Raw genomic sequence first — 20733 nt, 5'->3', positions numbered from 1 at the left:
ACTTCCTCTGAGTGCAGCAGAGCAGGGATGCTGTCAAGTCCTTGACTCTGGGCCCAGACACAGGTTATAGCAAATGAGGGGCCCTTCTAATTTGCACCAGTGGGCAACAATCCCTGAGAGACCATACGTGCTGCTGAGCATAGCTGGAGTACAGTGTGCACCAGTCATTCCTATCATCTCTACCCTTTGTGCTGGTAATTTTTAGAGACCTAGCTAGGTTGGCTCTTCACCCAATTGAGGACTTCCCCATGGTGAGGTATCCCCTGGAGGGGACTTAGCAGCAGAGCATCTGGCCAAAACAGATTGAAAACTCTTCTGTTGTGTTTGATACAGGGATAACAGAAAGGAAAAAGACAAAATACACACCCCATACTTCTAGGGCAGCAGGACATATGTATTCTATAGCGGGGTGGGCAAACTATGGCACGTGGGCCACATCCGGCCCATGGGACCGTCCTGCCTGGCCCCCAAGCTCCTGGCCCGGGAGGCTAGCCCGGCCCCTCCCCGACTGTCCCCCCTCCCCCACAGCCTCAGTTCGCTCCGCTGCTGGCGCAATGCTCTGGGCAGCGGGGCTGTGAGCTCCTGGGGCAGCGCAGCTGCAGAGCCAGCCTGACCCGGTCTCTGTGCTGCGTGGTGGTGGCAGCAGTGTGGCCCGGTTCCAGCTGGGCAGCGCGGCAGTAGCGTCGCCAGCCACCCGTGCTCCAGGCAGCGCGGTAAGGGGGCAGGGACCGGGACGGTTAGATAGAGGGCAGAGGAGTTCGGGGTGGTGGTCAGGGGGCGGGGGTGCGGATGGTGGTCTGGGGGGAAACAGGGGGTTGAATAGGGGCAGGGATCCCGGGGGACAGTCAGGAAGGAAGGGGAGTTGGATGGGGCGGCAGAGGGCAGTCAGGGCCAGGGGTTCTGGGGGCAGTCAGGAGAGAGGGAGAAGGGGTGGTTGGATGGGGCAGGGGTCTTGGGGGGGTGTCAGGAATGAGAGGAGGGGTTGGATGGGGCAGCAGGGGTCCGGAGGCAGTCAGGGGACAGGGAGCAGGGGTGTGTGGATGGGGAAGGGGTCCCAGAGGGGCTGTCAGGGAACGGGGGGGGGGGTTGGATGGGGCAGGAGTCCCGGGGGGCATGACCCCCTCCCCTAATGGGCCCTCCATACAATTAACGAAACCCGATGTGGCCCTCAGGCCAAAAGGTTTGCCCGCCCCTGATCTATAAGTTGGAATAGCCGCCACAACCTCTCTGTGCCTGTGCAGGGTGCTGAGGCAACTGGATCAAATACACATGATTTCTTCTGTGGCACTGGACTGGCACAGCTCTAGCCAGGACCAGGAGGCGCAAAGGTCACCTTTGCACACAGCCTGACTCCTGAGTTATGTTGTGTGCTTCTCCATCATAGTAGAGGACTTTGACCAATATATTTAAATGAAGCAGTGTCAATCTCCTGCTATTAAAATTTGTTACTACTCACATACTTTCTTCTCCCTCACTTATGAGTCAATGCCTAAAGCAATATTACACTGGGACAAATAGAGCAAACTGTGCCTTCCCTGTACCAGACAGCCCTGATCCTGTGATGTGACGCTTCTGGCCTTTATCTTATTGATGGTAAAAATAGATTGTTGTACATCCACTACCTTTGTTTTTATATCAAAAAGAACATGTGGGAGTATTGTTACTAATGCCAGTGCCTGAAAGTATGACAAAATATATAATGAATTAATTACTGGAAAGTAAAAGGTTTCATGAAGAAGATGGACACTTTAAATATGGATTGAGATTGGCAGAAGAAAAGACTGACCCCCAAACCCTAGCATGTGCTTAGTGAAAAAGTACTGTCTAATGAGGGCATGAAGCAATCAGCACTGCAAAGGCACTGACTGCGAAAGTAAACATGGCAAAAATAAACCACATCAAATTAATATTCCCTGAAGTCAAACAGATCAGATTTGTAAAGGAAACGCATTCTTATTCTATCTGTTTCTGGAAGGAAATCCAGTGAAGACTGCTTACTTACCATCATATAGAGTTACAAAACACTTCATATTGAAGAAAAATTGATACTACTCACTGGTTTTACTATTTTAGGGAAATGCTTGGAAATTTTTCTACATATAAAATTAAGCACATTTTACTTTCAGATACAAGATAAATGGAAGAACTGTTTTATCAAAAGATTTCAATTGCTACATTTATTTTTTTTTCATTATACTATTACTACATATGAATATGCACCATGGACAGAAGCACATTGTTTCTGTACATATTACCATCTGAGTTTTTTCAGGGGCATTTCAAAGCCATGGGAGATCCATATTTATGATAGGTTAGGTTCCAGAACAAAAAAAAAGTTGGGAAATGCTGAATTTGTCCTTCTCATATTTGGGGCAAGGTTGGACATGGTAGCTATGAATACTAAGCCCAATGAATTGAAGAAAAATTGGTACCTTCCAGATCAGGTATTCTGCCCTGCAGTGCTCACTAGCATGGAGTCATATTGCCAACTCAGTGATTTCAGGAGGATGGTATTGAGCATGCTCAGAAAGTCAGAGGGTCTTCAGCCTAACACAATGGTTGACATTCACAACCTTTCTTGATGTCAGTTGTATAAAGTCTGTAACTATAATAAAATTGATAGGAATGAGAAGCCAGAAGCAAAAGTCTGGCATATACAGCTTTTCCCTGGAAAGGAAGTCAACCATGGCAGTAGATTAAAAGAGCTATGTTCCTATGATATTTTAGGGTGGTGGGGGAAAAAACAAACAAAAATTATCAGCCTACAAGGGCATTATGACCTATGCTCTCTCCTCATCCTGTGGATCAGTATGGCCTGGGGTCACATGCCATATATGAATAGCTTCTGTGGGCCAGATGATATTGCTTCTGAATAGCTGAGCCAGCTGCTGTATGGTGAAGACACCTTACAGTTACCTGGTTGGAAAGAAGGCTGTGGGTAGTTTAGATACAGTTGGACTCAACTAAACTCAGACTGAAATAAACAAAACATAAAATTCTTTTAAAAAGCATATGAGCTTTAATGGTCATTCTAATGCCACACTAAAACTTTGTCATACTCACAGTTTTCACTGTATGGTATTAGCAGCCTGGCACCAAAATGTAGCAGTTATTTTATTATCCAAATTCAATTCATAATAAAAGCCAGTCAAAATATGCCAAACTCTCCTAATTTAATTCTGATAGGTGGAGAACTGGAGCATCTGTGAGGATGCACAGCACGCAATGCTGTGCCACAAACGAGAAGCATTGAAATAAAAGACATTACATCAAAAATGAAAATGCACAATTGTATATACAGTAGAACTTTGGAACCTGTGTATGAACAAATTACTGGCAGACTGGGCACACTCTGAAACCAAGTAATTTGAATTTATTTTCAGATCCACTCTTCACTCTAGTGGCACCCAGCAGTTAATGTCAGGTTTTAATATTTCAGACATTTTTAAATTGCTGTGGTTGGATATATACAGAAGGATGTCAACCTAGATGTATTTTTAATAGAAAATTATTGTATTGATTCGGCATTTCTTTTAGTATATTGAAAGAAGCAAAACCATGTAGGAAGTTAGTTCCTTAAAATGAAATAGATTTATTTTGTTATTTTAAGCAGGGAAAGGTTTGCGATCACTTAGATTTTTGTTTTCAAGATTAGCTATTGAGGGATTTCAGGGGTCATCATGTGGAATGAAGGGGCAGATCCTGTTAACTGCAGAGCCATTTGCTAATATCCATTTCCATCCAGTGTCAAGGAAGAAGTACCCCACAATTTCTGGTATGTCAGTGGGCAAATATTTGATTGCTGTTGGCTCTACTAGTGACCAATATACAAAGAAAATTCAGACACACTTCTACCGTCCCCTGAACAAGATGGCTGATGAAGGCACTGTGTCTGTTGGAAAAAGTTGCTGCAGACACATTAGATGTCATGGCCATCATGGCCACAACACAACTGAGCATTACCTTAATTAACTCCTCTCTGCAAGCAGGGGCGGCTCTAGGTATTTTGCCACCCCAAGCACGGCAGGCAGGCTGCCTTCGGCGGTTTGCCTGCGGGAGATCCCGTGGATTTGGCGGCACGCCTGCGGGAGGTATGCTGAAGCTGCGGGACCAGCGGACCTTCTGCAGGGATGCCGCCGAAGGCAACCTGCCTGCTGCCCTCGTGACGACCGGCAGAGCGCCCCCCATGGCTTGCCGCCCCAGGCACGCGCTTGGCGTGCTGGTGCCTGGAGCCACCCCTGTCCGCAAGTGCTGATGAGATGGGTGAATGAAGCAGAAGGGAGGATATCATCGGTGGAAGATCAGGTACAAGAGCTCTTTGCCCAGGTGCAGAGAAGCCTAACCGACTTATTTTCTCTTAAATGCAAATTGACAGACTGTGAGGGGAGGTTTCACCACAATGATCTGAGAATTACAGGACTACCTGAAGAAGCAGAAAAAGGCAAACCCCTTGAATTTGTTCCCCAGCTCTTCACTGAAGTGCTCAGCCTGGCAAATGATTTTAAATTTGATTTAGAAAGACCACATAGGTCTCTGGCTCCTAAGCCAGCCTCAAATGCAAATGTACCCTTATTGTCAGCTATCTGAGATTTACTGTAAAAGAAAATATAATACAGCTATCTCATGAAAATAATAATAAAAAAAACTATTTGAGGGGAGGCTGTTAAATAAGATAACAAGTTTTCAAGATTTTGCAAGAGATGTGGTTGAACAGAGATTTGCCTTTAAAAGAGCTAGGGAACTTGCTAAAAGGCGAGGGCTCAAATATTTTATTAAGATTCCATTTCAGTTCCATGTCAAGGTTGGTGAGGAAGTGCAGCTGTTCCAAAAGCCACAAGAAGCAGAAGGCTTTTTAAATAGCCTGTTCTAAACTGACTACTTGTTCTGTTTTCACACCAAGTTTACTTCCCATTGTTACGTCTGCCCTGCTTGCACAGATGAACTTATCCAGTGACTGTGACTAACTTCCTTACTGATTTGGGTTATCTCCTATGCTCCACAGTTATGCTTTATTAACACTTGAGACATGTATATCAATTCTCATCAAATGGCTGAATGTGAAGTGCTCCAGCAAAGGAGTTAAGGGAACACTTCATCCCAAACTGATCTCATGGGAGTGAACTGACTATGAGAAGAATATATTTAAATTGTGAATTAGCAATATTAAGTGCCTTTGCTCTTGTAGCTGTATTGGGGAGTTAATGAAACATTTGACAATATCCCTAACTGGTCAGATCAATATGAACCATTTGTTTGTGATTATACAAAGTCTGTGTCTCCATGTTGCTCTATAGAACTTGTGGACCCCATTTCCACTTTTTAAAATTGATACTGGTGCAGTGTTGCTGTGTCTCACTGCTGGGGTTTCTCAAAGCCTGGCAGCTTTCCGTTCCATGCGCTGGAAAGGGCCCTTCTCTCTGCAACACATTGTGGGATGTTGCTCAGGAACTGAGCAATGTAGTTGTACCCGCTATTTACCAACAGAGCAGAAGAAAGGACCAAGCCAGGTTGCTGAGCTACATGGAACAGTGATTTCTGCCCTCCCTATCCCTTCCAACTCCCTCTCTCTCATACTTCCCCATCTCTCGAGAGACAAGGTGGGAGAAAATATCTTTTATTGGACCAACTCCTGCTGGTGAGAGAGAAAAGCTGTATCCTGGGACCAATACAGCTACAACTTTTGCAAATACACTGCATACATCCCCCCACCCCGTTTGTCCTTTTCCCCATCTCTTCCTTCCTCTTGCCTTCCTCTTCCCCCATGCCCTTCCTCCACCCCATCACTTCCCTCCTCTACTTCCCAATCTCTTTACCGTATTACCCCACACCCTGTATCCTCTCCCTCAGCTTCTTCAGCTCCTTTCCTCCCCCTAACATATTCTGTAAGCTCAGACCTGAGGGTATGAACACAAAGTATGAAATTTGCATAGAAGAATCACTCGTTGAATTGGATTTTTTGTTTTGCTCTTTGGTGCACAAATGAACAGTTTGTGGGAGCAGTAAGATTTCTCAGCTGTCAGTTATATTTTCATTTAGTCTGGGGAAGGGAAACTAAATGTTTGGGTGGGGAGGGAGGTGCTCATACCTCTGGAAAAATAATCCTCACAGCATACAATGTCTCAGTACACCAAGGTGGATGACCAGTCCTCTAGACAGATTACAGTTAGGGGATAATACACGGGCACATCCTTGACAAACCAGGTTAAGATATATCAGGGTTGTGGACTGTGTGATTTCCCTGTATCTCTTTACAGTGTTCTTACTTCTTTGTGGTATGGCAAATCTTGGATGCCTGTTAGAAAATATCATTTAAATAGTGGGTACTGTCAGAGCTTCCCACTTGGGTGATGTGTCCCACCCCCACAGGAAATTACCATTGGTTTAGTTTTGTTTCTAGTATTAAGGATATGACAACTGCTGCTTTTTCATTGTAATTTACTTTTTAAGTGGGTAGATACCGCTCAGGATACAGTGGGCATGGTTTGCCCAGTACCACACACTGAACACAGGCAGTTACTCCTGGGAATAGGTCAAGTTGTTATGTATATCAGTATATGTTATGTGTTTTTATATTTTTCCTTTAACCTGTCTTTTTGTGCTTTTCCATCCCCCTCTTCAGAGCCCTCCCTACGTCTCCTTAGCACCCCCGTTCTTCCCCACTCCTTGCTACCTCCCTCTAAACCAGCAACACTCAAGAAAATTACACCCTGCATGACTATAATTTGCTTCTGCAGGTGGCTGCAACTAATGCTGACACTCTCCTCCCCTCACCCCGCATTCTCTTGCACCTATTCTGTTCTCTGGAGGTCTGGCAAATGGTGAGCATCTGTCAAGATAATTCAAGAGGCGTCTAAGGCATTTCATCTCTAGAGTCCCATACCCCCTTGTGGGATTCTTTGTGGGGAGTAGGACAGGATGTAATAGAACAAATGAAGCAAACATTCTGTTATCCTTGTTTGTAAGATCACACATGACAAAAATAATACTTAGCACAGCCAAATGGTTTGAATTTCAATTTGACTTCCTGGAATGTAAAAGGACTCAACAGTCCAATTAAAAGAAAACAAGTATACTCATTCCTAAAGACAGCAAAGGCAGCTATCGTGCTTTTGCAAGAGATACACTTGACCACAGATGAAGCTGCTAAATTAGAACATGACTGGATTGGAAAAGTAATGTCTTGCTGCTCCTCATCCAAAACGGTGCGGGGGGTAGGCATATTCTTCCATGAAACGCCGGCAGTGCCAGTTTCTGAAGGCTTGTCAAGACTAACTCTTAGTTCACAGCAAACTGGGGGGTGAATGTACTCTGCCACCCACTAACTGTTTCTGTGGATCTTGCTGACATGCATTAAAAGTTTGTTAATGCACTTTGATCTAGTCCCATTTCAAAGATGACTAGATCAAAGTGCATTTACAAACTGCTAATGCATGTCAGCAGGGTCCCCACACACAGTCTGCAGCAGGATAGTGCAGGGTAGATTCACGCCCCAGCTTGCCACAAACTAATTGTTCATGTAGACAAATCCTGAATAAATTTCGGACAATCAGAGCAGATTTTTAATCCTTAAAGTCACCATAAATGGACCTGAACTAATCTCGCTAATATTTATGGGTCTATCCTTGATGATCCGGAAACCTTTCGTAGGTTTTTTACTAAATTATATGGAGAATCCCAGATCCCTGTTGTGATTGTTGGGGCTTTTAATGAAGTACTTGAGCCTCTCACCCTTTGGGTCATAAACCAACCATAACTAGAATGGTCCTGGAATTACATATTAAAGGTCTGAAATTATGTAAAATCTGGCATCTGATGTATCCAACAAGTAGGGAAAATTCATACTTTTCCCCATTATATATGGAGATATACCTATCTCATAGAACTGGAAGGGACCCTGAAAAGTCATCGAGCCTAGCTTCCTGCCTTCACTAGCAGGACCAAGTACTGATTTTGCCCCAGATCCCTAAGTGGCCCCCTCAAGGATTGAAGTCATAACCCTGGGTTTAGCAGGCGAATGCTCAAACCACTGAGCTATCCCTCCTCCGATAGCATATGGGTCCTATTCCCATACAGATTTATTTTTGATCTGCAAAGATTTGGTTAATGCTGTAATTGACACCTCCATTGATACAATTGCTGTCACATATAATGCTCTTATAACTCTTTGAATAGCAACCAGTCTGGGAAAGAAACAGCTATGTAGATGGAGATTTAATTCTTCACTTTTATTAAACCCCATTTCAAAATTTGTATTCAGAAAGAAATTGGCTTGTTCCCAGAGACAAACGAATCCTTAACATCTTCTAGCAGGCTACTGTGGGAGACACTCAAGGACTATTTGAGTGGTAGAATGATTAGTTTTGCCAAGCAAAGGGAACATGGAGAAAATGGTGGCAGCTCTGGAAAAAGTAAAAGGTTGATTTGTCTTATGCCACAGCTCGATCTCCAGATTTGTTGCGATCTCTTATCAACTGTAGATGTGAACTCAACAACTTGTAGTCAGCGCAGCCTGAATTCACCCTATTTCAACTTGGGCATGATTTCTGGGAATCAGGTGAAAATGCTGGCAAATTGCTGGCACAGAACCTAAGACAAAAGGTCTCTGCTTGTACAGTCATGGCCATCTCTGATAAATATGGTAAATTATGGACATCATCTAAAGATATTAACAATGAGTTATTTAATTTCTATAAAGAACTATACAAATTGGATACACACATCTGCACAGATGCTTTGGATTAATTTTTCAAAAATATTACATTCCTGCAAATTTCTGCAGCCCAATGTAGAAACCTTGATGCTCCTTTAACAGAGGACGAGTTAGCTGAGGCCATTCAAATTATGAACGCTGGGAAAACTCCCAGGCCAGATGTCTTCCTCACTGAGTTCTACAGATACTTCCTTGAACTCCTGTCTGACAAGATGCTTGAAATATTTAATGAACTTACATCTAGAAGTCACCCTTCCATCTACACTGAGTGAAGTCCTAAAATATGTGATTCCTAAACCAGAAAGATGATGTACTATTTCCAGTTATAGACCAATTTCACGTACTGGCAAATTTCTGGCCATGAGACTGAAGAAGGTTTTGGCTCTATCACGTAAATGTTTGGATTTGGATTTGTTTTAGTTACTGGGTCCATCAGTTACGTTCTCACGCAGCCTCTCACATCACAACCTAAGATACCTTCAGGGATACTAGGCAAGGACACCCATTGTTCTCCATTACTTTTTTATTTGGTTCCCGAGCCCTGGGGAATAGCTATACAGCCTCATCTAGATATCTGAGGCATACAGCTTGAGCTTGGAGTATAAAATGGTGTTATATACAGATTACACTCTTTTGTATGTACCCAAGCCAGAAACCAGGATTCCAGTTCTCTTATCGCTAATTTAAAAAATTCAGCTCAGTGTGTAGTTACAAAATAAATTGGGAAATAGCAGACTTATTGCAAATGTCCCAGTTGTCCTGCAGTGGAGCTCTTGCTCAATGGAGTTTTTTTAGGCAAACTGATTCAATTAAGTACCAAGATATAAAAATAACAAATCTTAACAAACTAAAGACAATATATTTAGATCCTGTACTCTTTCAAATAGTTAGTGATACAGATAGGGTGCATCCTCTCTCCTTGAGCCTGTGGGGAAGGGTTAACACAATACAAATGAATATCCTGCCTAGACTTCTTTATATTCTAAGTGGTCAACCTGTATGTATCCCGCTGTCCTACCTGTACATATCCCTCTGTCTTATTTTAGAAAATGTAATCGCTTTATTGGAGTCTTCCTGTGGGGCAACACTCATGACTATCATTTTAAAAAACTCCAGCTTTTTATAGGCAAGAGGATGTTGGACTCCCAGAACTATAAAATTGCTCTAATGCTTTTATCATGTCACAGATGTCAAACTGATTCAAGCATGCTAGTACCCTTATTTTCACATGCATTAATGCATCCACTTCCCCTTGTTCGTCTCCTCTGTTCCTCTTTTTGCCCACTGGAGAAAAACAAGGTGCCAATACTGGTGGCTGTGTGAAGACCCTTGCTATCCTAGCTGTCAGGTACCAATTACATTCTTACCATTATGCAAAAGCACCTGTTAGGGCAATCCAGCCTTGCAAATTGGAAACAAACCTATAATTTGAAAGAACTGGCTGATCAGGGCAACATATGGATTTCCTGATTAGTCAGTGATGAGGGCTTTGTCCCTTTTGTAACACTAAAGCAAAGTTTTGACCTGCCACCCTCAGCAGAGAGGCAGTACTTACAACTAAGTATATGTCTGCACTGTAATGTAAGTCCAGAGTTAGTAGAACTTGAATTAGCAGACCCTGGGATTGTTAACCTAAATCTGGAGTGCCTTCACTCAGTTGAAATCTTAGGTTACAGATAGTTGAACCCTGGTCTCAACCAGGGACTCTGACATCTACACTGCATTATGTGGGCCCAACTTAGCCACTCATACCCCAGACTTCCTACTGCCCTTCTAAAAGGGGGCCCTTTGTTTACAGTGAAGTGTATTGAAAACTTGACCATCGAATAAATGTGACTGTCCTCAGGAAAAGAGAAAGTGGGATTACGATATACTTCTGGTGAACTCCCAGACCATCAGTTCTGTGGAGCTGCAGCTACACTGCAAAGCAGTAGTGCTTGAACCCTGGGTCCCGGCTTTCCTCAGACTCGGGCTCTCCAGTCCTATGGGGGCCTGGGACCATGGGTCAAAGCCAGGGGCGGCTCTAGGAATTTGGCCGCCCCAAGCACAGCGGCACGCCGCAGGGGGTGTGCTGCCAGTCGCCGGTCCCGCAGCTCCGTGCCTGCGGAGGGTGCGCTGCAGAGGGTGCGCTGGTCCCGTGGCTCCAGTGGAGCATCCGCAGGCATGCCTGCGGGAGGTCCACCCGAGCCGCGGGACCGGCGAACCCTCCGCAGTCATGCCTGCGGGAGGTCCACCCGAGCCGCGGGACCAGCGCACCCTCCGCAGTCATGCCTGCGGGAGGTCCGCTGGTCCCGCGGCTCCGGTGGACCTCCCGCAGGCATGACTGCGGAGGGTTCGCCGGAGCCGCCTGCCGCCCTGCCAGCAAAATGCCGCCCCACGCGCGCGCTTGGCGCGCTGGGGTCTGGAGCCGGCCCTGGTCAAAGCCTTAGGTTAGCACGATTTGTATGTAGATGGAAGGGGGATTATGCTTGAGACTGAGTTCAAACCCTTACATTGTAGTGTAGACATACCTTTAGACACCTGCTATCATATCAATTTTGTTCACATGCCTTAGGTATGCCAGAGGCCCCAGAACTACTGAGAACCTTAGAAATGCTTCACAAAGTCCCCAGGTCCATGCCAACTGTAATGAAGATGAACTCCATTAATCTGGAGTCTGTGAAAGCATGGAAAAGGGATTTACCACACAGCTTAAAGAATCCCATTGATGGAGCATATTTTGTAATGCAAAAAATGCTTATGTGACTCTCAGGCTATGCTTGATAGAACAAAAGGTTTTATTCAAAATGTATTGGACACCACAGAGGTTGCACAAGATAAAGGCCTTATCCTTTGATATTTGTTGGCAGTGTAACAAAGAAGAAGGAACCACAATGATACAACTGTCCGACAGTCAGGCAGTTGTGGAAAGAGGTGGACACAAGACTAAAACAGAACTTAGTTTCAGCAGCCAAATCTCATCTCAAAACTATATCCTAAGTTATTTATCTGCTAAACTTGGTTTAACGCCACCACAAAGACTTTGGCTGTTGAGAGCTACTATGATCACCAAGTGTATGATTTTACAAAAGCTGAGGAGTGGGCTTATCCACAGAATAGAGCATGGTATTCCGACTTGTTGAGTTAGGAGCCAAAGAAATAATAATTTATCACCATAGACAGCAAATGTGAGGAAATTTGGGCCCTGTTTCCAGATATATTTGGGAAAAAAAAGTATTCAGATAGCCCAAAGAATGTATACCTCCATTTCGTACCCCCTTCTCCTTTTTACTTTCCCCCATCCCCCCTTTTCTCCGCTCCCTATTCACATTTTTTTTCTGGTTTTATTACAGTTACCCCATCCTAACATGTTATGTCTATGTAGTATTGTCTGGTTTTGTATTGTCTGGTCTTGGCAGCTTTGACAAGTTGTAAAACTGTGTAATTCCAGAATTCTGTTGGAAAGCCTATGAAGAGTGCAATGTATGGAAATAAATACAAGCTGTTACTCATTTACCTTTTTGAACTTTTTTGTTGGCTGTTTCTTTACACAAATTAATTAAAAAATCACAAAATGAGCTATTGAAAATGTGTAATTGCGACTTTTTATAAATTGTTATTTTTCATAAGTAACACTGAAACTTGTAAATTTCAAAACAGTTGATGCAAAATATTTAGTCTTATTTGTCCGATTTAGTTTTTTTGTCATTTAGGACCTGTTCAGGTTCTCACTTGGGTGGAACTTGGTTTTGTTTGTTTGTTTTAAGTCAGAATTAAATTACTTGGGCTATGCTTGTATTTTGTATCTATGATGCAAATCATACCCTAAATTAAATCTGATTTTCAGGAAATAGTATATACATGTAATAACTGAAAAATAATGGAATGTGCAAGCTTTAAGTGCTTCATCACTGTTTTTCCTTCCTTTGTGGCCCCAAAATAATTTAATTGTATGAAATAGGTCAAGAATGCACTGTGGCTCTCAGACATGTGTGTTATGGACATGTGGAGTACAGTGTGTGTCTGTGTGCGCACATGTGCATGTGCATGACTGTGCACATGGGGTGGGGGCACAGGGATAAGTGGGGGAAAGAGGGGTGGTACTGAGACTTGGTGGGGGATATGTGAATCCAGGCTGGGTAGGAGGGTTCTGGGTATTCCTACCTGCTCCTGGCCCATTTCAACCCCTCCCGGCCTCATCCTGGAAACCACAGTGGCTGCCTCAGCCCTTTTGGGTCCCACTCTCACCTCTGCCCCCTTGTCCAGGCAGGCAAAGGTATATTGCATTGCAGATGCACTAGCCCCTTCTACTCCCTCTCTTTTCCCACCCTTGTTTTCGCCACCCCGTGTGGATATAAATGAGAATGTGCTTCATGCGTCCTTCCTTCCCCACTGCAGCAATTTAATGAATCCAGTAGCCAGTCAAGCAAAGAAGCACATGGAGTGGGAGAAATTTTCATGTGACAGCACTGAGAACTGTGCAGCAAATAATTACAGCCATCTTTTGGCTGTAAATTATTTAGTGTACAAATGTTCACTAGTATTCTGGGAATTGGAGAGCAAGTGAATTTGGGAGGGTATTTTGTGAGGAAAAGTAAATCTTTTAAAGAGAACTATGTACTTTGCTCTTACAAAGATATACCAAGGTATTCTACAGTAATAGTCCAAATCACCACATTTACAATAGTGGTACTCCAGTGCACTACATCTTTGTCAGGATGATTTCTGTGCTATCTGTAAGTGGTGGATTCTTTGTGATTCATAGGGTTATTAACTTCAGACAGTTTTGGACAAAGGGATTGCTAATTAACCCATGGCATAAGAATAGGCAAATTCAGTGCCATCTGAGAGGCGGTCTGTCAGAATTAATATTGTATTTAATTAATGTTTATATTTTTATGAATATCATTATTATAACTGCAAGTTGCAGTTTCCATATTACGCTTTAGAAAGGTGAAACACAGATGCGCAGTTAGAGTAAAAAAAGTTGTGAAATCCCAGTGGAGAATTAAAATTCTTTCCCTTGTGCAGATTGGATTGCTGTTAACCCAGTGAGCTGTTAACCCAGCATAGAGAACAAATGGGAATGACAGAAGGCTACATATTCAGACAACTTGTCATGGAACTGTTCCTCAGGGCCGCCCAGAGGATTCCGGGGGCCCGGGGTCTTCAGCGGCGGGGGGCCCTTCCGTTCTGGGACCCGCCGCTGAAGTGCCCCGAAGACCCGCGGCGGGAACCCCCCGCCGCCGAATTACCACCGAAGCGGGACCCGCCGCCGAAGTGCAGCCCCCACCGCGGGTCTTCGGGGCACTTCGGCGGCGGGTCCCGGAACAGAAGGACCCCCCCGCCGCCGAATTACCGCCGAAGACCCGGCTGCACGTCGGCGGCGTGTCCCACTTCGGCGGTAATTCGCCAGTGGGGGGTCCTTCCGGAGCGAAGAAGCTCCTGCGCCCTCTTGCCCCGTCCCCTCTGGGCGGCCCTGACCCTATCCACACACCCCCAGAACACCCACAATCCAACCCCCTCCCATTCCCTGTCCCCTGACCGCTCCCCCAACCTCCGCCCCCTCCCTGTGCCCTGACTGTCCCCAGGACTCCCTGCCCCTTAGCCACCCCCGTCCCCAGCCTCTTACCCCCGGCTCCCTCCTCACCCGGAGCCTCAGCGCCTCGCTCGACAGCTGCAGCGTGTGGCCGGCGGGCCCTGATCCCCACCCCGCTCTGAGCCGCGTGGGGAGGGGGCGGGGCTGGGAGCTCCCCGCCGAGCGAAGGCAGCTGAGCTCAGCCCGGAGCTCGCAGCCCTGCCCCCTCACCACGCAGCTCCGAGCAGGGCGGGGCTCAGGGGCCCCACCGGAGACACGCCGCTAGGGTTCCAGGAGAGGGGCGGCGGCGGGAGCCTCAGCTGTTCTCTTGGGGGCCCCTGCGAAGCCCGGGGCCCGGGGCAAATTGCCCCCTTTGCCCCCCCCTCTGGGCGGCCCTGCTGTTCCTTCCAGAGTTGGAGTGTTAATTTGTTGTATTTCCATAGTAGTGTTTTCAAGAGAACTCCAGGTTGTAATGAAATCAGGTTTCACTTCTGGATTGGAGTTGTTCACTAGCAGCTACCTCTGAGATGTACCATTCAACTCTCCAAAGCCACAGGACCCAGTGTAGTGCATAAGAGACTTGCTGCCTTATCCTGTGCCCATTGAAATGGATGGCAAAGCTTCCACTGATTGTCTTGGTGCAGGATCATGCACTTGGAGTGCACACAGCAGGCGGAAAGAGGTCCATCATATAGACCAAAGAGCTTCTTCTCTATGTCAGGCCTAGCAAGTCTTGCCCACCAGATGAACCTAGAATGCATGTTTTAAAAGATTGTCATTTAAATATTATGGTAGTATAAGTTATAGATACCACTCACTCACCTCTCTCAGAACAGGGTGAAGTTAGAACTGCCATGTTTAAACCAAGAATCGAAATAGCTAATGGTGCAGTTTTGCTAGATAGCATGGTTTTATGGTTGTTAATATTTTTATTTGAATTATATTAGTGTGCAGAACTAACTGAGATCAGGGCCACTGTGGTAAGCTCTGTACAAACACATGGTAAGAGCCCATAAAAGCTTATCATGTGATTAGACTAGACAGACAAGAATGGGAGAAAATATTGTATAGATGTGAAAATGAGGCATAGAGAATTAAAGGCCCAAATTGTTAAGGTCCAGTTGCTGTGCTCAGCATTTGACTTGCAATAAGGTTTAGGCTCCTAAGTGCCTAAATCATTTTGAAAATCAGACTTAATCTCCTAAATCAGTTAGGTGTTGCAGCTGTGAACAGAGCAGCACCTATATACCTTTAAAAAAAGAGCTGGGTATTGAACCCCAGTGACTAGGCCATCCTTAATTTCAAATGTTGAATGAGCTTTGCTTTTGTATATATTGAGTGTTACTGCTCAACTAGCAAGACATATGGGGTCAAAGACACATTATGCACATTGTTTTGACAAGATGTTTATAGAGAGAGAGAGTATAACTCCATATTTGCAAATCCATAAAAGCAATAGAAAAATAAACATTCTTTAAACTGAATATTCTTATATTATTCACTTGACAATAATGCTTCTTTTCATCTATACTTTGTTACTGGAATACACTGTGTTTGGTTGGTATGGTTTATAAGCAGAATATGAAAATAATGTATATATTACATTATGCTTGTCATGATACCATGTTAGCTACTTTTATCTTCATAAATTTGAATCTAAACAAGGGCAGCATTTTAATGCCATGTAGGTCACTGAAACATATTGTGTTCATTAGGAATACATCCTAACCTCCGTATCAACAAGTTGAATGTTGGATTAGCATAAGTAAACCTTTAATGGTTAAAGTCCGTGAATATGTCAACTGATTTGTAAAATGCAAATGTTTTATGAGTAATAATGTTAAAGCTGATTTTGATTAATGAAATACAATCTACTTATTCTTTCAGCAGTAAGCCTACAAGCATCTATCCAACTAATTAGTCTCTTTAGGTAAAGAATTAAGTCAGCCTTGAGTTTAAAAGAATATTAAAATGACAAATATAACTTCGACCTGTTCTGAAAAGTGGCTGCATTAAGAAAATAATGTCCCTTGGGGGGGACGAGAGAGATAAATCAGAAAAAAGTGATACTTGGACAAAAGTATTGTAAAAGGTCATTAGTTCTAAATATTATGAATATTTAGATTTAAAGAGTTAAAAGAAAATCTGGGGAAATAGGAATAGATTTACATGATATGGAATTTTTCAAAGCAAAGTGTATCCTGAAACATTTTACATTATTAAAAATTGAGTGCCTCGACTACAAATCGTGAAATGAAAATATATTTTATTCATCAAGGGCATGAATGTAAAAGGTGCTGAACACCAGCAGCTTCTACTGACTGCAGGTGCGGAATAACTATACAGACAATAGCCCACTCCCGCACCATTAGGAGTCAATGGGTATCTTTCCATCAGATTTGTGGGGTTTGGATTGTACAGTACATCCAATAGGTTCAGATTATTCTTTTTTTAAGTTTATATTTTGATTTGTATTCCACGTAAAGGACACATCAGTGTGATACATATGGGGATGCTCAGCAGTGAATGTTGATCTGTATCACAAAATATTGTTTATGTATTGGATTTCTGTGATGGTGTATTGGACCGTTTCAACTGGAGATGGTTAAAAATTTTCAGACACAATAGTTTTCCACTCAAAACTGCAGTTTTGTCAATATCAAAATGTTTTACAGTAACATCAATTTCAACCTTTTCATCGGAGGAAATAACCAGCACATTTTGTTTTGTCTTTATCATTTAGATTGATTTTCTTTTGGCTTTCATGTGACATCAGATATGAATTTTAATATTATATTATGCCAATATATATTATATTAAGTATAATATATGTCAGAACAAAATATTTTGACAATCCTAAATCTTTTTTTTTTTTAGAATTTTTGTTTTATGGGAAATTTCAAAATTTTAGCTTCACATTCCAGTTCAGAATGAAAAAAAAAAGTCAGAATTTCTCACACAATGGAAATTCCAGAATCCAACCAGTTCTAGATTCATGGTGCTTCTCCACAGGTAGATACAGTTACAAGACAAGTGATTGCAAGCCATTAAGCCCAAACGGGTCTAACTGCTGAATGATGGAGAAACCATTTTGGAGGTATTCTCCTAAATGGCCTGGCTGGCTGACAGGGGGAAAACAGTCTGAGGCAGAAGGAGAACTTAACATCTTGGCTCTATGGCTGATACCCTAGAGCAATATAGTATTTGGAGTCCAGAGACACACAGGGATGGTGGAAGGTTTTAAGAGAATCCATCTTCCCTGAGATAAATGAAAAAACGGATTGGCAGAGACAGTTTTGGGGAGCCAGACTGAGAGCTTGCATCCGACGAAGTGGGTATTCACCCACAAAAGCTCATGCTCCAATACGTTTGTTAGTCTATAAGGTGCCACAGAACTCTTTGCAGCTTTTATAGTAATGGATCAGCCTTTGGCTGATGGAATTAATTTTACATCCTGTTATCAGCAGATGATCTTTTAAAGAAATCAGTTAATGCATCTTCCATGCTATTTTTTTATTTCTTTCAGATATTGCCTTGAGTCCCTTATCAAATTCCTCTACTCCCTCCCCTGCAAATTTCCAACCAGTTCTCACTAGCATTTACTCTGCTCTTTTGTTGGTGGTATTGGGATCACCTTGTCAGGAGAATATTCTATTTCTCTACGGATACGCATTCCCTTACACCTCTTATATTTCAAAACAATCTAACTTCTTGGCTTCAGTGCTGTAGTAGACTATGTAGCAAAAATACAGCTTTCTCAGGGGCTCCATCCATCTCTATCTTGGATCTTTCACATTTAAAGAATATTCCATGGTTATACATTTTTTATATTTTTTTAAATCAGTGAAGCTTCTGTTTAAAATGTCTCTCAAAATCTCTCTACTTGTCCATTCTCTCTGATCATGGAGATTTGCTACGTAAACATCATTTTATTCTGAAACTGCACTAATCCCTATATTATTAATTTCACTGTTTCCTCAATCCTACTTAGGATGACTTTGGTAAAGATCCTCTGGCTGTTATTCAACAGGCTTATCCCTCCAGTATTCTCATGATTATCCCATTCTCTCTTTTGGATGAGAATTAGGATTTATTCTTCCACTACTCTGGAACCTTCTCACCCTTTCAAATATCCCTGGAGATCTTTCATAATTCAGCTACTATTACTCTACAGCTTTTGCTGTGAAAGCTCAGGAAAAGCTGCTTAGCAAATAAAGTGAGCTCACTTTAAAAAATGCCACATGATTCACCAGACTTTTATGTTTGACATATCAGTATCTCATATTATTACATTGGGTCTCCAGTTCTTTCACTTGTTCATAGCATCAGAGCAACATGTGATGCCATACAAAAAAAAAACCAAAACAAAACCCAGATATAAGCTCACATCTTTCCGTTTCTTTCTAGCCATTTATTTATTAATTTTCATTTGTAATAACAGCCATCTTAGTTATTTGCTTTGAGTCTTTTTAACACCTATCCTCTTAATACTGTCTGAGCATTCACAGTACAATTATCTTATATTAGAAGTAGCTGTGTAACCAAGGACAATATGTGGAAATTTGCTTTCTTTCTACAGTATGGTATCACATCTCCAGAACAGGACAATGCCTGAAAGCCATTAGCCCCTATTAGAGTACACTCTGAGAATGCATAAACTTTAGGGCCAGGATCTTATAAATGCACAGTTCACAATGCATACATCCTATGCCTCACTTTAAGCACAGACTAAACGTGCTAAATTAGGGCCCTATAACCCATCTCCACCTCTAACCTTACAGGCAATCTCTATCCCTTTTGGACCAGCAGAATCAGAACAGAAGAGGTGGGGAGACTTACCCCAGTCTTCCATTAGAAAGAAAAGTTGTAAGTCCAGTCAGAGTGTGATTCTCCAACAATTTACAAAATTATGGGACTCTGATTATATCTGAGCACCACCATTGCAAAGCTGGAGTGAATATCTTCCCACACAAATTCAGAACTATCAGATTCCTAAGAAGATCCATGGAAACACACACAAGGTCGAGGGTTTATCTGAAAATTGAATTCTAGCCAACGTCTCTCAAATAGTGAAGAACCCATATATTTAAAAAGTAAAAAAATGAAAAACACTAAAAAACCACAGTTAATTCCTATTTCTGGTTCTTCACTAAAAATTACTAAATACATTTATCACGAGGGAGACATTTGGTTTAAAAAACGAGCAAATGCTTTTTGCTGTGGTGCTGTTAGATCATTTACAAAAGTCAAAATGGCTGTACATTCTGTTAATGTGTTACTGGAATACAATAACTTTGCACATTTTAGTGCTGGATTATGTGGAGAGCAGCCAATACTTGTAGCATTGATTACAAGGTCCATGCCTAAGTAGTTCTCTTACTGATTTATGACCAATGCATTATAATTCAGTGAGTGACAGGATAAGCTACTAGATTTGTTAATTGGACAGTAAACTACATTTTGTTCTTGTTATGGCATTTTTTAATTCAAAAAAACAGATGAGACTAAAATTTTATGGAATGATAAAAAAAATAAATTAAGTAATGCAATGAACTTAGAAGTTTTGAGTATGGAATCTGAGCTATTTCAACAGAATGGAATGGTGTACAGTATATTTCTTAATTAGTCTAGTAAAACAATCATAATTAAAGGGCTGTAAACTCAATAAAGAAGTTAGCTAGCCTTACAAATTTAGATGTACAGTAGGTCAGTTAGTATTAAATAAAAAAAGTTAATGTAGGGAATTTCATTTTTTAGCATGGAGACAATATAAATAAATGGTTATGAAAAATACAGCTGACCTTGCAAATTCAAAGGCAGCACAGATTGTAATGTTTTCACAGGTTCGCATAGCTTTCCATCTCCTAGCAACTGTATGTCATTTACATATTTTACTACATAGAAAAGTTTAAAGTGATTTTCTAAATATTTGTTTCTGAAACTTGTACACCATTATTATTTCATGGTTCCTGGAAACCAGTTGTTTTGATAACTGTGGCTAGTGTTTTTATGGAAAGTTATGAAGTTACATAAAAGATCTCAATGTGGGATTTAGACATTAAAAATGCTTTTAGTTCTTCTCTGGTCTTCACAAAAAAAGCAATGAGACAAATTCTATACTCATTTACAAGTGTTCAGTCCCCTGATATCAACAGGAGTTGCACTGATGTAAATGGGAGCAGAATTTGGCCTTTGCATTAGTTAACAAATGATCATTAATTATCCTGTATAATTATAGTCACTTAGTAATTTAATTTAATTTATAGTAATTTAAGCTTGTTAACTTAAATGGGAGCATGTAGAAGGCTCCCATTTAAGTTAACAAGAGCCCTTCAAGTGCAGCCCAGGCCATGTTCTTCTTTGACATATTGTAGCATTTCTGTGTTAGTCTTTGTTCATTTAAATGTGTAACAAGCCACTAGGTCATTTGACTCTACAGTTTCATTTGTAACTGGGCAATTTCTGG

General features: G+C 42.3%; 1 protein-coding gene and 1 long non-coding RNA gene across 2 annotated transcripts in view; one reads left to right on the top strand and one right to left on the bottom strand.

The window, feature by feature from the left end:
• Positions 1 to 19341, bottom strand: part of LOC123378259 — a 60792-nt gene extending 41451 nt beyond the window's left edge. The window contains exon 1 of the long non-coding RNA XR_006582532.1: positions 19107 to 19341. This is a non-coding gene — a long non-coding RNA (uncharacterized LOC123378259). The remainder of the gene's footprint in view (positions 1 to 19106) is intronic.
• Positions 1 to 20733, top strand: part of LRP1B (LDL receptor related protein 1B) — a 1288869-nt gene that overhangs the window by 155073 nt on the left and 1113063 nt on the right. The gene's annotated exons all lie outside the window — the stretch shown is intronic.

This window comes from Mauremys mutica, chromosome 10 (assembly GCF_020497125.1).
Source record: "Mauremys mutica isolate MM-2020 ecotype Southern chromosome 10, ASM2049712v1, whole genome shotgun sequence".
NCBI classification, from domain to species: Eukaryota; Metazoa; Chordata; order Testudines; family Geoemydidae; genus Mauremys; species Mauremys mutica.
Note: the sequence above shows the minus strand (reverse complement) of the source record. Positions and strands in the feature narration are given on the sequence as shown.